Here is a 17,454-nt window from a genome sequence, read left to right as displayed (position 1 = left end):
TTCTCAATGTTTTATAACTTAAATCAAACGACACTAGTTTTAAAGAAATTTCACATATATTGTGTTTGGTTGTCTCATTAATCCTTTGGGCTGGACAAGGTCAACACTCAAGGTCAAGTTTATCAACTGTCAGTGGCCTCTCAATGCTTCCCTTTGGCCATTCAGGAAAGAAGAGAGTGAATATAAATACAAAAAAATGACTGTATGACGCCTACATTTTTGAAAAATTCCACACTTTACTTTTGTATCTACCACCATCGTTTAAGCCGTGAAGAAAACATCTTTATCTTTTCCAGGGTCAGAAGGACTCCAAGCTTCAGGGCAGGTCCTGTCCAACACCTCAGTTATGAAAAATAAGGTAAAGTGGATGGTTTCTTTTCACTTCTATACATGATTACACGCCTGATTTCACCTTCTTTATGAAGGAGAAGCAGTTGTTATATGTGAACCTCCAATGCATGCAGTACTTTCGCAGGTGACACTTACCCTTCTTTACCTTATCCACTTGACACTCCCAGCATCTCTTGGTGATTTTCTGAGCTTTTACCATATTTTAAAGCAGCTCAGATTTCCGCAGAATGTGCCATTAATTCTGTCTAGATACCTATTATGCAAAGATGATCTGAAAATTCTCATCTGCTAAGTATTGATCGGAAGGAAACATAATTCATTCCTGATACATAAATCTATGTTAAAATGCAAGTCATTACCTTTAATCATCTATGGTTGGGTAGATTATTTGACACGTCATTTTTTTGTGATTTGTTTTGCGTTTTTAATTTTGCCAGAAATCGGAAGGTGTAAAAACAAAAGGTATTCTGTGCTGTGAACACAAACTTTGAAAAACGTTTTGTGATCAATACCAAGTAAGGAACTACCTCAAAACTTAGTGGATTAAAAAAATAAATTCTTTTGAGGTATCTATGTGTCAGGTGGGGCTCAGCGTGGTTAATGGGGCATCTCGGGCAGTGCGTCTTTGCAGTTCTCTTTCCTCCTTGTGGAAGCAGCCTGCTGAGGCCATGTTTGTATTTTTGTGGCAAGCTGAAACACCTAAGACTTAAGGCCTGCTCCCCTTTCACCCACATACCATCTCCAAAGCAAGCCACACGACCAAGTCTTATGTCTAGGGGGGTGGTAGAGATGTGTCCATTATAAGGCAACAAGAAAGGTGTGGTTGTGGGCAGTAGCTGAACTCGTTGAGGTAGGGTTAGAATGGTGGTTGCCAGGGGCTGAGGGGTGTGGGAATGGGGTGATGTTGGCAAAGGGTACAAACTTCCAGCTATAAGACAAGTTCTGGAGACCTCGTATACCACGTGGTGATTATAGTTAATGATGCCATATTGTTTACTTGGAAGTTGCGAAGAGAGTAGATCTGAAATGTTCTCACCCCAAACAAGAAATGGTATTTATGTGGTACAATGCAGGCATTAGGTAATGCCATGGTGGTCATCGTTTTGAGATATATAAGTGTATCAAAGCAGCAGGTCATACATCTTAAACTTATGCAACGTCTTATGTCAGTTATAGCTCAATAAAGCTGGGGGAAATTTTAAGGTAAAGGCAAAATTTCCACACACACACACACACACACACACACACACACACACACACAGGTATGTGGATTCAGGGACAGAAATTAACCAGTTCTAGTCATTTAGTCTCTTTAAAAACATGATCATGCTGACATATGTCCCTCATGAGAAATTAAGACATGAGTAATAAAGTTGAATTTATCATTAAATATAATGTTCAACAAATATAATTCAACTTCACTGATTATCCTATAAAGTACATTGTAAAATAGCTTAAAATTCAATATAATTTTATTTTGTGTATTCTTTAACAAATAAATATCATATAAGAACTACATGTCATAGAATCTTATTGATTTTAAGAGTAGTAACATTTGAGTTTTCCAGTATGCTAAGAACTGTGCTAAAAACTTCCATAGGAATTAATTTAATCTTCACCAAAATACCAGGAAGTGCGTATGATTATCCCAAATTTATGGAGGAGAAAAATTGAGCTAGGAAGTTTAATGTATCCAGGGTCAAAGATATGATTTAAACTCATGCATTTCATACCCATGGAACATGTATTCCTGTAAATACTAATTTGTCTACAAGTAAGTATTGTCAGATTTTTCAAGTAGTTGTAAATTAATGTCAAATATAAAAATAGATTTAAAATAGCAATGTGCTCTGAAAACTCAAGAAAAATATTTGGACAAAAGCAAGAAAAATGCTTTCCAATATTCAGTCTGAGGAAATTACTATTAAAAATTCTAGAACAGTTTTATTCCCTGACCAAAAATCAATCTGGTCATAGTTTTAAAATTGCCCTGATATTTTTTTCCTTGCATTTAGGCATCTATTAAAAAGGACCAGAATTGCATAAAACTCTTATGTCAGTTAATATACATAAAGTACCTTGAATTACTCTCATTTCGTAAGTTCATAGCAATAGTAATGCATATCATTGCCAAAAAATATAGTGATTTAATATCAATTTTCAACATAAAGATGCATTTTGTAATCTATATCCAAATAAATTTGCTAATGAATTCAATAATGTAATTCTATAATTTATCATAGGAAAAAACAACAATACATAGCACATAAAGTACCTCTTGACGCCCGTAGGGGACAACAACATCCCATAATAATACTCAGCATTTTTGGAGATGTAAAGGAAGAGTTAGGAAATAGTACTTTCAAATGTTCTGTGCATTAATTCACATAGGAACGATTTTCCTTCCAAATCAGAACTGAACCATCGGTGTGGTAGAATAATGGACATGTTTAAACTGTTATCAAATTAGCTTGCACAATCGCCTGTGACAAGCGTTTGTGACACTGTTTTCAGTTTGACACTCTGTTTTGAATTCAGAAGTTCCCATGTCCTCATATGTCACAAAAATTTTGACTCTCCTAGAATGTGCTGGAAAGCGGCACTGAAAATTCTGCTTCAAATTTATCCGTGTCCTGACCCGCCTGCTGTGGGGTCTGCCCACTCACAGACAGAGCACTTTCATGACTTCACTAAGTGGACTCATGCTTTCTAGTTGTCACATAACATCCTGTCACTTCCTAAATTTTCTGCAGTGACTTTGAGTTTGAGATACCAGTAGCACATGCTGATTTTTCTATGTCCCTGAAATCTTTGGGATTTCACAAGAACAGGGCTGAGAATTGGAAAAGGTCAGTCTCCAACCAGGGGGTAATGCATTCCATCCTGAAGGATCCATCCCAAGGCCAAGACTGAATCCTGAAATCTTCTCAGTAGAAATGAGCAAAGCCAAGCCACCGTCCCATCTTTACATCATGAATTCTCAAGATATACACCCAAAAGGGACATTCCAGATGATGTTTCCCAAACTGCTCAATCAACAGGTGAGAAACAGACAGGTTTCCGATTATCAGAAAAACTGTCTAAAATGAACACCTTCTTGCCTTCCCTGACTATATCATGGGACTTGTGTAATTGGAACAAAATCTCAGTCAAAAATATTTTTCTTTACAACATTGTTTTTTTCATTATCGGGACCTTAAGTGCTTTGCCAAACTATAATGTACCCAAGTGAGTGTTAAAAAAAAAAATAATGGCATGATAACATACTAAAGAATTGATGTCTTGATTCTTCTTGAATATCGTTCAGCCCTCAACGTCTGTGGTTTGTCTTGAATACCTCTAATCCTTTTTTAATTTTTCAAAGTTTATTTCTGTTATGTCACTGTTATATCACTTCTGACTGCAACATTTCAGTAAGTTATGCTTTGGCAGGAAGAACACAAACACAGCTATAGCCAGCCAGTTTATTTAGCCAAGGATTGAAAAATAAATCAAGGCAGTGTGGTGACGACATGGGGAAGATATGCTAATAACTGAAGCTGCTTCTTCCCGGGAGCCGTGTTCCCTAACTTTGTGCACAGCTGCATCTGATCTCCACAGAGAACTTGAAAAAGAGAACTTGAGAGTTGAAAAAACAACATAACTCTTGTCATCAGTGCTCAGAACATTGTATAGGAAGAAGGGACACTCCCCATGTATGGTACTTTCATATAAGGATTTACTAACATGAGGCTTCCTTGTTTCTGAAACGAGTGTCAAAACAAGGCAACGTTCTCATCCGGAGAGGGACAGCAGTATCAGTCCATTGGTGTCATATCATAATATCTCTGTTCCTATCTTTCCAATAACCCAGACCGTGACCGGATAGCAGTTTCATTTTCTAATGTGTTTTGTCTACAGGGACCTGGATCACAAATTAATTTTACTGTCCGTGCCAATAACCTACCTTTATGGGAGATCAAGTAGATACAATGGTAATTTAAAGAGTAGGAAACTGAATTCCAGAGAAACAAAGTGATATGCTTGGTGTATAAAGCTAGTTATAGATACAATCAAAAAGTCCCCGGTGCCAGCCTTGATGGTTTTTCACAACTCCAAATTATTATTTTATTAAGAAATTATAGCTACATAACCGTTTCTGAGCATCATGACATAGGAAAAGCCCAATTTAGAAATAATAGTATAAAGTTCATAAAACTATATTAGAAAATAAACTATTTGCTGGCAGCCATTACAGTTTACCTAGTGGTTTTCTTCTGTAAGGCAAAGAGAAAGACTGGTTTCAGATATTCTCTGAAATATAATTCTAAAATAAAACTAAATTCTGTGATTTGTCAGTATTTGGAAGGTACATGGAATCTACAAGAAAAAATCTATATTAAGGAGATTAGAATCTAGGTATTGATTGAAATAAAATATTATGTTTATTAAATTATAGTCTTTATATAGCAGTTGCCTAGAATTAGCGTATTATTCTTACCTGCAAAATAGTGGGCACAAACTAGGAAAATAATAAAAACATTTAAAATGACCATCATCAGTAGCCAGCCATGGAAACAAGTGGAATGATTAGTAATTAAACACAGGACTCGCACATAACACACTGAATTCTACGCAATCATAAAGGGTTTTGTTTTGTTTTGTTTTTTAGAAGGAACTTAAACCGAAAATAGTTCTATTCTGTATCACTGAAAGTCACAGGGGCCCAGAACTCTTCCTACTAGCAGAGCTCAAGACAGATTAGCTGCATTACTAGGAAAAAGCAAGTTCTTTCTAACTTCACTGTTAAATTTTTACCTTCTAAATTCCTCAGAGACATCACTCTATCAATTATCCCTTAATCCAGAGTATCTTGAAATTCTCTTTTCCCTTCAATAGCTCACTATTTCACCTCATAATAAGTATTTTCAAATGTCTTTCCAATCTCATACAATAGAGAAAGGAAAGGAAACTCAGAGAAGGGAAGGGAAAGGTTTGAACAAAGTGGGCACCCCTAAAAAAAACCTTTACTCAATAGCATGTCCCATTAGAACTATTAAATATTTTCTCTTTCCCATCAGGGTAAAGTCTCTTGAAATTAGCATCTTTTCACTGAGTTCTCTAAAACCTTCAGCTCACTCTTGAACCTTTTTCTCCCTGCTCATCCATCTACTGAAATTGTTCTCACTGGTGACACCAATGGCCGAGGTACTAAATCCATAGCATACAAACAAATCCTGCAAACCTTTAACTTCTCTAAAGGATGTTGACATTTAGCTGGTTGGTGCTTACTTGTAATCTGGATTTATTCCATTCTGTTACCTCTGGGGTTTGGGATGTTATTTACAGTCTGCTAGTGAGATGTTCTTCCATGAGGTTGGAAAGCTGAAGCAAGATGCGTTTTTGCCTCTGGCAGTGGCAGCAGCAAAAGCACGGGCTTTTGGCAAACGTGGGTATTGGCAGCGACTGGCCAGACTCCATGTACCTCTGGCAGCCACCAGTGGGGTGCACAGCATCTGTGACTGCAGCAGATGTGCTGTGCACCTTTCTGAATTCTGGGCGTCAGCAGCAACTTCCGGGTCTCTTGCATGCAGATTGCATTGAGGACTTAAAGACCTGCCACCAGCCAGATCCACCTTCTCTTCCTCCAGTTCCTCCAGCTATTTAGCAAGCACTTCGTTCCCTCTGCTATATTCCTTACTGATAGACATGCATGGAGTGCTTGCTAGCTCTTCCCCTCTAAACTCTGATGTTGCAGTATTTTCTTACCATGAGTGGTTCTAGGATTATACGTTTAGTGATGGAAATTTGAGATGAGTTTTTATCTATTATTATCTTTATAAACCTGACATAACAAAATATAAGATGCACATTTTGATCCTGCAGATTATAATATTATATATGTCGATTATATGCAGATTACAATATCAGTTGAATTCTCTTCTTATCAAATCACTTATATAAAAATTAGAGGACTGACTGGGAAAGGAATCTGATAATAGGAGTGAGATCTTTAGTGGATTTCTTGAGCTCACAAATCCCATTGAGCCTTTCAGGCAAGAGGACGTATTAATAGCTCTGTTCTATAGTTTGAGGAAGTTAGCCCTCCCTAGCTTAAAGACCTTTTAATTGATCTCAGATGGATTGTGACTGACCTGACTTAGACAGCTTACTAAAGCGTTAATATCTGCATCTAGATACCTACTTCAGTGTCTTTAAACGGACTTGCAGTGAGTATGTCATCACAAGTGCTGATTCTGCACCTCTCAACCAGGCCGCCCTCTGAGCGACTGCATTCCCACCACCCTGAAAATAGAGGTGGCCCAGCATCCAACGTAAGGATTCCATGGCACTACTAAAATAGTATACTGTAAACCTTTGCAGCGTACCCCAGAGAGACTCACAGTCATATACCCAGGACATTGTGCCCTGGGAAAGGAAAATATGTAGACTCTGCAGAAAACTACTCTCTGGCTTTGGACTGCTGCTAATTACAGGAGACAGGAAAAAACAAAAAAAAAGAAAAGAAAAGAAAAAAGAAAAAAGAGATGTGGCATAGTTAATACTCACTGAATGTTTAATGTCTGTATTTCAAAGCTTCAGGTTTAGATTGGTGCAGTTTGACTTGCTCTGTCAAATAGAGCCATCTTGCCTTCTGTATCTCTCTCTTCCTCTGCTAAAACATATGACATTCTCAGAAGTACTTTGTACCAGGTTTCATTGCTTCCAAGATGGTGGCTTCCACTGGAGTGAAATCTGCCGGTGATATAACTAAGACATAGTGTCTTATCATATTGAACCACCAATGTTTTAGGATTTCATTTAGGGTCCACTGTATGCAACACAGAGCATGAAGTTACAATCTTGAAAGCAGAATGATGCTGATACAAGAAGTTATTTCATTTCTGTAGAAAGAGTGGATTTTTTTTGTCAAAAAAGGTTGATACAAGTGATTAATGTACTGGAAAGAAAAACATCAGAAACTATAAACCATAAAATCAAACATTTTGTTAAAAATGTAGGTTAACACTTATAATCTTGAGCTAGTAAATGATGTTCTAAGAATAACACTGGAAGCATAAACTAAGAAAATATAAAATTGAGCATTTCAACTACATATGAAAATTAAAATGTAAATGCAACACGAATGATGTTAAATAACACGTCGTCTACAACACATATTTCAGTCTTAACAATCTTAGTGATTAAAGGCTCTTAAACATCAATTTGAAACAAGAAGATGCCTGAACAACAGTTACAGGTAGTTTACATGTACATGCCTAATACACATAAAGCTAAGATAAAAATGTTAATGAAACACGGAACTGGAAGTGTCTGAGAAAATAGCCACTCACTGGTAGTGAGAGGATTATCCATTTTGATGAACTTTCCGAGGTGAATTTTGGCAATATGTTGTATAAACTAAATACACAAATATCTTCCGAACTCAGAACTACCAATTGATTTAAAGATGACTATTTTCTCCTGAAATGTTATAGTGAGCTGCCTTTGAAATGATTATGCAGAACTGCATGTAAAAATTAAGAGTACTGTTTGCATTATATTAAAAATTGCATTCGAAAACTATGATCATAATATAATCCCATTTTTATGGAAAAAAAATTATGTAACTGGAGAGAAGTCTAAAAAACCGTAACCAGAGTCTAAATTTATCTCTGGTGGTTAAATTATCACTATTTATTTTATTTTTTCTTCACATTTACCTCTGTCTTTTCTAATTTGTTTTGTATGATGGACCCAAGTTACATGGATTAAAATGGATTTTATAGTAAATAACTTTTTCCCCCAATTTGTAGTATCTCATCATTCTTACAGCATGCGTTTTTACATGTCTTCATTGTATTATAAACTTCTTGGTAGAAAAATTTCTTCATTACTATTACAGAAAAATGCTACACAGATTGAGCACGTTGAAAATTGTGTTAAAAATTATGGTTCCCAGAGTAAGAAGAACCTCTTTTAAAATGTTTTCATTAAAATGACTTATTCTTGCCTGAATGTGACATAATTCGCCTTAGCAGAAAACCAGCATTAGGAGGCAACTTGAATATGTTTTGCAGAGAATTTCAGGGGGACTCTTTGTACGTAACTCAGCATATGGCCATCTATAAAGCCAGGCAGCTGATTTCATACCTCAGCTCTGTGCTCAGTTGCAGGAGAAGCCCACAACAACCCCACAACGACCATCCCAAGAGCTGTGAACTCCATGAGGGCAGAATACGTGTCTTACCAATCTCTGTGTTTCCATGACCAAGTACATTGCCTTACGCAGAGTCAGCCTTTATCAATTATGTGTTGTACACATAACTGACTTCATGATTTTGTGAGAACAATCTAGTCAGGGTTCCTCTGCTAGTACTGAAAGTCATGGGCTGGTACTTCAAATTGCTCTAATGTTGCAGGTTCAGCAAAGCCACGATGAGGAGATTTAGTACGAAGTTCCTAAAAATGTTTCTTTTTTTTCTTAAAAGATTGAGATTTCTATTAAAAATGCAGGCAAGCCCCACAGTTTCGATGACTAGAAGGATTTCTAAAAGCAACAACAGAAAATGTCCCAGTCAATTTCAGTCACGAGCTTGGGAGCAACACTCTAAATACTCTCGGTAGATATGGCCGAGATCCTGTGTTTCGGTAGTTGTTTCAATCAATCTGTATCGCTCAGTATCCAGGCACTTCATTGACAGAATTTAGACTTTAGGTATACAAACGATACTTATCTCCGTGCTGAATTACGGAGGGTACTTGAACTTCACTTTGCGACAGGTTAAGTATTTTTACTCTTCCGATTCACTTCTCCATCACTTGTACCACATATTCAACTGCATCTTATAATGAGCATTGAGGTTGCTATGGAAAACAATAAGAATTTACTGTTTTAATAGACCCTTTGTCTAGTGGACATAATCAGGGGCATCTTCCCCAGCTCCCAGCCCCTTGGACCACCCTCCTAGGTTAGAGCTTTCCACCAGCATCTGTGTGTGTGCAGCTAAGCCCTTGATAAATGTCTCCGTATGAATTGCCTTCCTTGAGACCTGGAATTGCCTATGCATGAAAAGCCAGAAATGCTTGGGAAGTTATTTTCCCCCCCATCTTTATCCCCCCAGAGTGGCTTTAGCTAATTACTGACGGGTTTGGGGTTATAAAATCCAGCTTTTTTTTTTCCTCCAGAAAGTATAAACTGGAGGGACGTAATTTATCCTGCAGTGTTTCTTGAGGGATAAAGTTGAGTCTAGAACTTCACCTGAAATTGCAGTTTCGTTTAGCATCTTTCCTTCTTGATTAGAGTAATGTCATCTTTCAATATAAAAATAAGTATAGCTTTACTTGTGCAAAGTGAATCTGCTCATGTAATTTACACATGCACTACACATGTAATCTAAATGCTTTTCCAAAAGTATCTTTCAGTTTAATCTTTTCGGCAATATTTAATCATACAATATGAATGCATATTATATTTAGGTACTCTCTAGTCACTGTGGATTCTATTTCTGTATGTTCATGTTGACTAAATCCTAAAAAATGAGCAGAAAAAAAGGGGAGTGTTTAAAAAATGACAAAGATAAAAAATGCTGAGTTACAGAATAAGGAGAGCGAGCTGATTGAAGTAAGGTGAGCAATGAATGTTTCTTTGAGTTTGTATCACTTCAGTGCAAATCTGAAAGATGGCTGAGGTCTAGCTTTGGTGAAAGTACATTGAAGGAAGATTTTGTGCCAAGGCCCTGAAACAGGGCGAAGTTCAAGGGTGACTACGGGTGGGGAAATGGACATCAGTCGAGACTGGAGAGTTTAGGAAGTGAAGACCTTGTTTTTATTCTTATTAAATGGAGATTCTCTGAAGATGTTAAGCAGTAGGGAGACATTTAAGTGGTGCTTATTTCAGAATATCTCTCTGGCTGCCGTGGAAAGGAGTACAGATTGGAATTCTGGGATCAAATTAGAACTCTCTTGCTATGGCAAATGCCATTATTAACTGTTAAGATAGAGCAAACACACAATTCAGAATCCACCTTATTTAGTTTTGAAGGAGGAGAGACGAGGTCAAGGAAAAATATAAATAATGTTTCACTTTAGACAAATGGACAGTAGTGAAGCCACTGCCCAGGTGTGGAGGATGAAGTTAGATGATAGAAAACCAAAAATTCAAGTCTTGGAGCTGCTGTCTTTTGAGATATCTAAGTGCCAGCCATGAGAATGTTCTAGAATGTGCCTTAGATGAGAAGTCATAGCAAAAGATATTAATTTGTCAATTACCTACTTAAAGGTGGTATGTAAAGATGTGAGCTGATAATCACTTCAGAAGAATTAAAAGATAAACAACAACAAAAAAATCAGTGAACCATGTTTGACCCCTTATTCAGCCCAACATATAAAGAAATCAGCGAATAATTAGTAAATTTTGGTTAGAAAGATAAAAAGAAAGACAGGAGACTCATTAGCTTGTTATATACACTAGGATATTATGCAGACATTAAATAGAATGTTTAAATGTAATTTGAAGCAAAATAATTAGTTAGAAAATTTATATATCTTGCGATTTCAAATAATTGAAGGAACAAAATGTATAGAACGAGTTAGAAAGAAAGCATACCAAAAATGTAATATCATTCACAACTGCGTGATAGGATTATGCGTAACTTTTGTCTCTTTGTACGTGATGGAACATTTCAAATTGCTGTGAGTGTATAATTCCTTGAAACTCAAACAGAAGTCAAAAGATTTTTAAAATAATGAAAAAGAACAACTGAAAAATCCAAAAAACCTAAATCAGTGCCTTAATTGTCCTTACCATTTTCTGATTCAGACTTACAGCTTTCAATACCATCTATGAATTGATACATCTCAAATTGAATCCTTTCTCTGAACTCCCAACCCCATATTTGTCTCATTTTGAATATCTAACAGGCATCTAATATGCAACAAATGTAGAACTGCCATAAAGCATAGGCAGTCTTGCCCCTCTCAATGCATGTCAGGTCCATTCTTCTAGTGGCTCCAGCCAAAATGTTGGCATCAGTTATTTCTACACTTTTCTCATATTCCCCATCCAGCCCATCAGCCACATCCATGGCTCTGTTTTCAACATTTCCTGAGACTCTGTACAGTGCAGACATTTCTCAAACCACCGCCCGTTACTGTCTAGCTGCCCGTTGCTATGTCTTTGCTCCCTTTAGTCTGAAAGCGTAGCCGTGGTGATGACATACAGATAACGCAGATCGAATCACTGGATCTGCCGGACTGTGCGATGTCTAAGCATCCCTGTGAGGAAAAGCCCAGCTGCTTACTTACCACAAAGCACAAGAGCCACAAACACCTGGCGGGAACAGATTCCTCCACCAGCATATACGTTAAATGTGGTTTGTGTCGAATGACCTTTTTTTTTTTCTTTTTTGATGATTGAGGTAAAGAGCTTCGTTCATAAGTGCTCTACTGAAGTACTGGAGACAACGGCGAGTCGGGGTGTCTTTATCTACCATGGACACTTTTTCGTTTTTCTTATCTAATGACACTTCTGAGACTATTGTCAATTCACTTTTGCTCCACTATCTTCTACTATTCTTACCTTTTTCCTAGGACTCTGTCTCACTCTCTATTTCTTCTCCTCACCTTCATCCCTCCCACCCCCGAACACATAGACATATATATAATCCCAAGTCTTAATTTTGTGCGTATGATCATAACACTTGCTCTGAGCTAGGAAAAAAAAATCTCAAACTTAGATTCAGCTTAATGGCAGAATTTATAAATACATCTCATATCTAAATAATAGTTAAATGTTATTTTGCAAGCACAAGTAGCTTCTGTGATTACTATAACTCGAGCCCAGAAACGGAAAAATCAGAGGGCTATGGGTTTTCTAATTCCAGACAGTAGTACTGAGAGATATGTTTATGAAATGAAATATTCTAAATTATGGAGAAGCGTTTATATGTAACTCAAATTCAGTTGGATTTTTAAGTAAACATAAAGTTGCATTTCCTAAATGTGCATAGAAAACAATGTGACAGTATTCAAATTAAGCTCTGATTCATTCAAAATGCTCCACAAATATATTGTCACTAAAACAAATCCTAAATAACAAGAACAAAAATAAACTTTAGCAAAAATATACACTTCTGGACCTAGCCCTAATTTAACTGGACTACTTTTTTTCAGTAGAGAAATGCTTACTGGGACACTTTTATTGAAATTCTATAGAACAACCCAGGTGTTGTTCTGTAGCATGCAGTTTATTATATTCTGAATTAGTTCAAATTAATATATTAAGGAGAAAACTTTTCATACTGTTTTTTAAGACCTGGAACTATCTCCTTCCTCCGCTCAATAAATCTACACCGGTGGTGAAGAGGCTAGAATCTGAATGGGCAGAGCTTTAGTCATCAATCAGATTGCTCTTACAACTGAGTGACATCACTCATTTTAAAAGGAAAATAAAATGATGATAATAATGGAAGGGCCGTCTCAAGGACCCGCCATCCTCGCATCGTGGGCATTCTACAAAATGCAGGGTGACCCACAGGTTATCTGGGACAGCACTGAGGACAGAACATAAAGCCCATCCTTAGACTTGAAAGATAAAGCTGACAAGAATATGTGAGCAGACGTTAATACATTTACAACTTATCCCCTTTCTATTATCGTTGTCTACTCTGTCCGATACCAGTAGTAGGTGTGCTAGTTAGCCATGATCCACGTAGTTCTAGTCTGGTGGAAATAATAGCATTTAGTAAAACTTCAAATAGAGCATTTACAATGTGCAGTATATACTTATATATACTAATGCATATGTTAATGTACACTAATTTTGTTTTTTAACCCTTCTGGATTGGTTGGCTCATTTGTCAATTTTCAAACCATTTGCATATGTAGACATATATTTTAAAACGATGGATTTATGGATTTAATGATATAGTTCATATCATAAGTATCTTTTTACATTTAATATAGTTTATATTTTTATTTTAAAACACATTTTATGTCTTTAAACATACATTCTGGCCGAAGAAGCCAAAGACGGTTAGAGTTATCAGCACCTTCAAAGCTCAGGCTGTGAAGATAATGGCGACATAAAAATCGAAGGTGTCATAGGAAGTTTAGTGTGCTCAAATTTACTACTGGGGATTTTAAAGTAGAAATTTAACTTCTCTTTCAGTGTTATGAGCCGAGAGCGATAAATACACCTGCTCAATAGAGAATAAATGTTATTTAAAGCTGGCTGTGAAGGCTTTTTGTGGTCCTGTAGCCTACTGGTTAAACGCTGAGCTTCTGCTTCTAGGAAGTATGAAGTCGTGTTACCCCTAGTGTAATAGGAAATCCATCCTCATTTATACTCCAAGAAGGAAATTTGTTCTTACATTCAAAGGAAATTTCAAATGACCCCCTCCCATCACCAGAGTGAACTGGCTGTGGAAATAACACAGCTCCTGCTTTGTGTCGAGGTAACACAAAGAGGCAGGAATCTTCAGCAAGTGGTACTGACATTAAAAATACAGCAAAACAAGATGTATGCTCTGGGAGCCCAAGTGTTAAATCCGTTACAGTGAGGAAAAAATTCAGGCAAGTATAAATTAGACCCTGAATCCAAAGGGCCTGAAGTTAAAGCGATATAAGACGCGGTCTTACGTTAGATAAGACTCGGTCTTACAGTAAAAGAAGACCGGGTCTTTATTAATTTTTTCTCCAAGAGACGCATTAGAGTTGATTATCCAGCTAGGTCGTATTTTCAGGGAAACGGTAGCTTGTTTTTCACCCTGATTGAATTTAGTGTAAATTTATAAAACCAGATTATCCTTAATCCTTTATTTTTAAAATCTTGCCTGTTAAACAGTTTGCAGGAAAGATTTGCATATTGTTTGAGATAAACTTCAAGTGAATTGTCTGGAAGAGGGAGAAAACAGAATCCTACACCTGAGAATATGAAATTGAATCTAGACTAAGAAGCCAGAATAGTAAGAGATCGATGGTGGGTGAGTCTTGTAACATCCAGGCTAATGTGAAGCCCTGTCCTCCGCTGGGTAGAGAGACTCAGGACACTTGATTGGTCCTTTCCTGGCTTTGTGCCGCCACCTGCTTTCAGTGGTGCTCACCTAAGGGCATCACAGCCTTTGCTGTGGTTTAGTTCAGTGCGAGGCCCGATCCTAGTGATGGACTGAACTCCTTCCCTCACTCTTTTAGAGCTGTTACAAAAAAAAAAAAAAAAGAAGAAGAAAAAAGAAAGAAAAGAAAAAAAATGAGTACATTTGAATATCTAAGTGGCTTTATTAAGCGACTCATGAATTGGGTAGCATCCTGTCTTGCACCTGGAAAGGTGATCCCAGGGGCTGTGGAAAATGGGAGGTTTTATAGCAAAAAGGATGGGGCAAGGGAGTTATTGACAAAAAAAAAAAAAGGGTGATCTTTGGATCTGGACATCTCTGTAGAGGGTGATGGGAAGAGAAAGGGAAGGGTTTTTATCATGCAGATTGCCTCTTCTTTCTTTGGGAAATGAAAAGGCCCATAGGACAGATGATCTCATTGGTGTTGACCAGTAAATTCCACTGGTTGATGATAATTACGTTTCTGGGAAAGGCTGAAACAGCAATTACGTCAGATATTAAATCTAGGTTTGGTAACATGAGCTTTTAGCACAAGTGATGCCATTTGGGGCCTGTGGTTTTGTCTTTAACGGATATAATAAAACTGAAAAACTTTACTATCAAGATGTTAACAGTAATCATAACTATTGGTTAAAAATAATTAAAGTGGAAATCATGGTTTACTCTCATATCCTTTTCTGCCGCACTTTGGGCAGGTTATATTTGCAGAACACATTTTTCTCCTTGTTGTCATATGCTGATAGCATTTGTATCCCTAGAAAAGTTTCCTAGAAAAAGACCTGACTATCCTGTGGCACATCTGGTCACTTATTTTGTGGTGTTATGAAGATCTAAGCAGAGTCATATATATCTTCCAAAATGAGCAGCATGTACCTTCTTTCTACCTAATGTCTTGATATATCTTTGCTCACTTTTTGTACAGTCTCCAAGACTTCTGGTGATGATAGAAACAAAAGTGTATGATATGACGAGAAGTCTTTTACTGTTCTTACTAGGGGAAGTGGCTCCTTTCTTTATATTGTCTAAATTTTCTGCATTTACTTTCCAATCATGATATCAAACAAATGCATTATTGCATCGCTGAACGAGAAGAAAGAATGAACAGGAAAATAATGGTCTAGAATTTTCCAAAATTACTCACAGACACTAAAGTACAAGTCTCAAATGCTCAGAAAATTACCATGTAAGATAAACACAAGCACACAGACATGTATATATACACACATCTTATACACAAGTTATATTCCAACTACTGAGAACAAAAGACAAAGAGAAAATTGCGAAGGCAGGCAAGAAGAAACATAAAGAGGAACAAAGGAAAACATAAGCAAATTTCTCCTTAGAAAACATTCAAACCAAAAGGAAACAAAAGAAATAAAAGTGTTTCTATTCATAGCTGGCGTGATTGTTTATGTAGAAAATTCTAAAGAATATGTAAAAATTTTCCTAGAACTAATAAATGAATTTAGTAGGCTTATAGGATACAAAACCGATTGCATTTCTATATATTATCAATGAAACATTGGCCTTCAAAAACAATTTTTTTAAGACCATACTATTTGCAATAGTGCCAAAACATGAAATAGCTAATTATAAGTCTAAGATATATTTTTTTTCTGTTCTCTCTGGAGAGCATAAATATAAATATTTTATTAACTTCATTTCTATAATTTGCTTAGTGTAGCATTTTTTAGAATTTTTTATATAAATAGCCCTATAAATACATTTAGTTGTTAGTATTAAAGATACTAACTTACCTGTCAGTTTGTTTTAAGAGAGCTGCAGTTGGTTTCATGACAATTTTATACAGTGACAACTACAAAATACTGAGTAAATGGAATAAACCCAAAGAAATCAGTAAGCTGCAAGTCAGTTTTTCTTGCTTTCTTTGCAAAATATAAGTTCATATTTATTTATTTTGTCAGACTTGTTTCTTTCCCATGGACAAAGTAAAAACAGCACAGGGATTTTCAGACTGTTTCTAAAGCACTACTATTTAAGATCTATTAAAAAACAAAAAATGTGTCTAGGGAAGCAGAATTCAGTTCTTGTTCAGCACCTATTCGATTTGACCAATATCAGCTGTCAGCCTTTTATTGTCTTTCTCTAGTCACGTGTTTTTTCTCAGTATAGTAAAGTTGAAAACACTGCTGTTCTCTGACATTCGTGTTAGACTTCCATTGAGAACAATGAAAAGGCTGATATCATATAACAGTGGAAGAGAAAATAAAGGGAAAATGTTAGCAATGGGTCAAAATTGTGAATTGCATTTTCTGTGTCTGGTAAAAATAAGACAGATAAAGACAGACATGAATATCAGACAATAATTATGTAGCATGCTCCCATGCGCATGAAAAGGCATACTGTGGCAACTAAGTAAAAAGGAATTCAAGGAGAGGGGTTAAAATATATAAATTTCCCAAATGGAAATAGGATAGTAAAAGAAGGGCACTTAGCATAAAATACTACTTTAAAGACTTGACTTGAAGCCTGAGAATTCTTGAGTTCACAGGGAAATAGATGCAAATGATAGATATGAAAATCAATAAGGAAGCAAAAGGAACGAGACAGAAAGCAAGTTTGTACAAAAATCAATATGATAAGGAAAAAAGAAAATAGAGACTCAAATGGAGAAAATTTGGAAAAGAAAAGGAGAAATTCAAAATAAAGAGATAGGAAACTTTTCAAAATATAGATGAAAGTAATCTATATAAATAATAATTTCATCAAGTAATGTATTAATGAAATTGTGGCATGTCTGTGGAACATGGCACATTTTAATGTCACATAGCATTTTATTCAGAAAAAAAATGATTATAATTTACAATTATCTTTAAAATCTGTAAGTGAAAAATAAAAATACTGGACAAGAAGAGTATATATGAATAAACAAATGTAATACTACATCATTCCTAGCAAAGTAAAACAACAGAAAATCTTTTTTCCATGACTAAACAAATGGAAATAACTTCAACCAAAAGGAACTCTTGATCATGACCAGTAAACTAAT

This window comes from Rhinolophus sinicus, chromosome 6 (genome assembly GCF_057876585.1).
Source record: "Rhinolophus sinicus isolate RSI-liver-muscle chromosome 6, RSI-T2T, whole genome shotgun sequence".
NCBI lineage: Eukaryota > Metazoa > Chordata > Mammalia > Chiroptera > Rhinolophidae > Rhinolophus > Rhinolophus sinicus.
The sequence above is the reverse complement of the archived record's forward strand: the minus strand, read 5'-3'. Positions refer to the sequence as shown.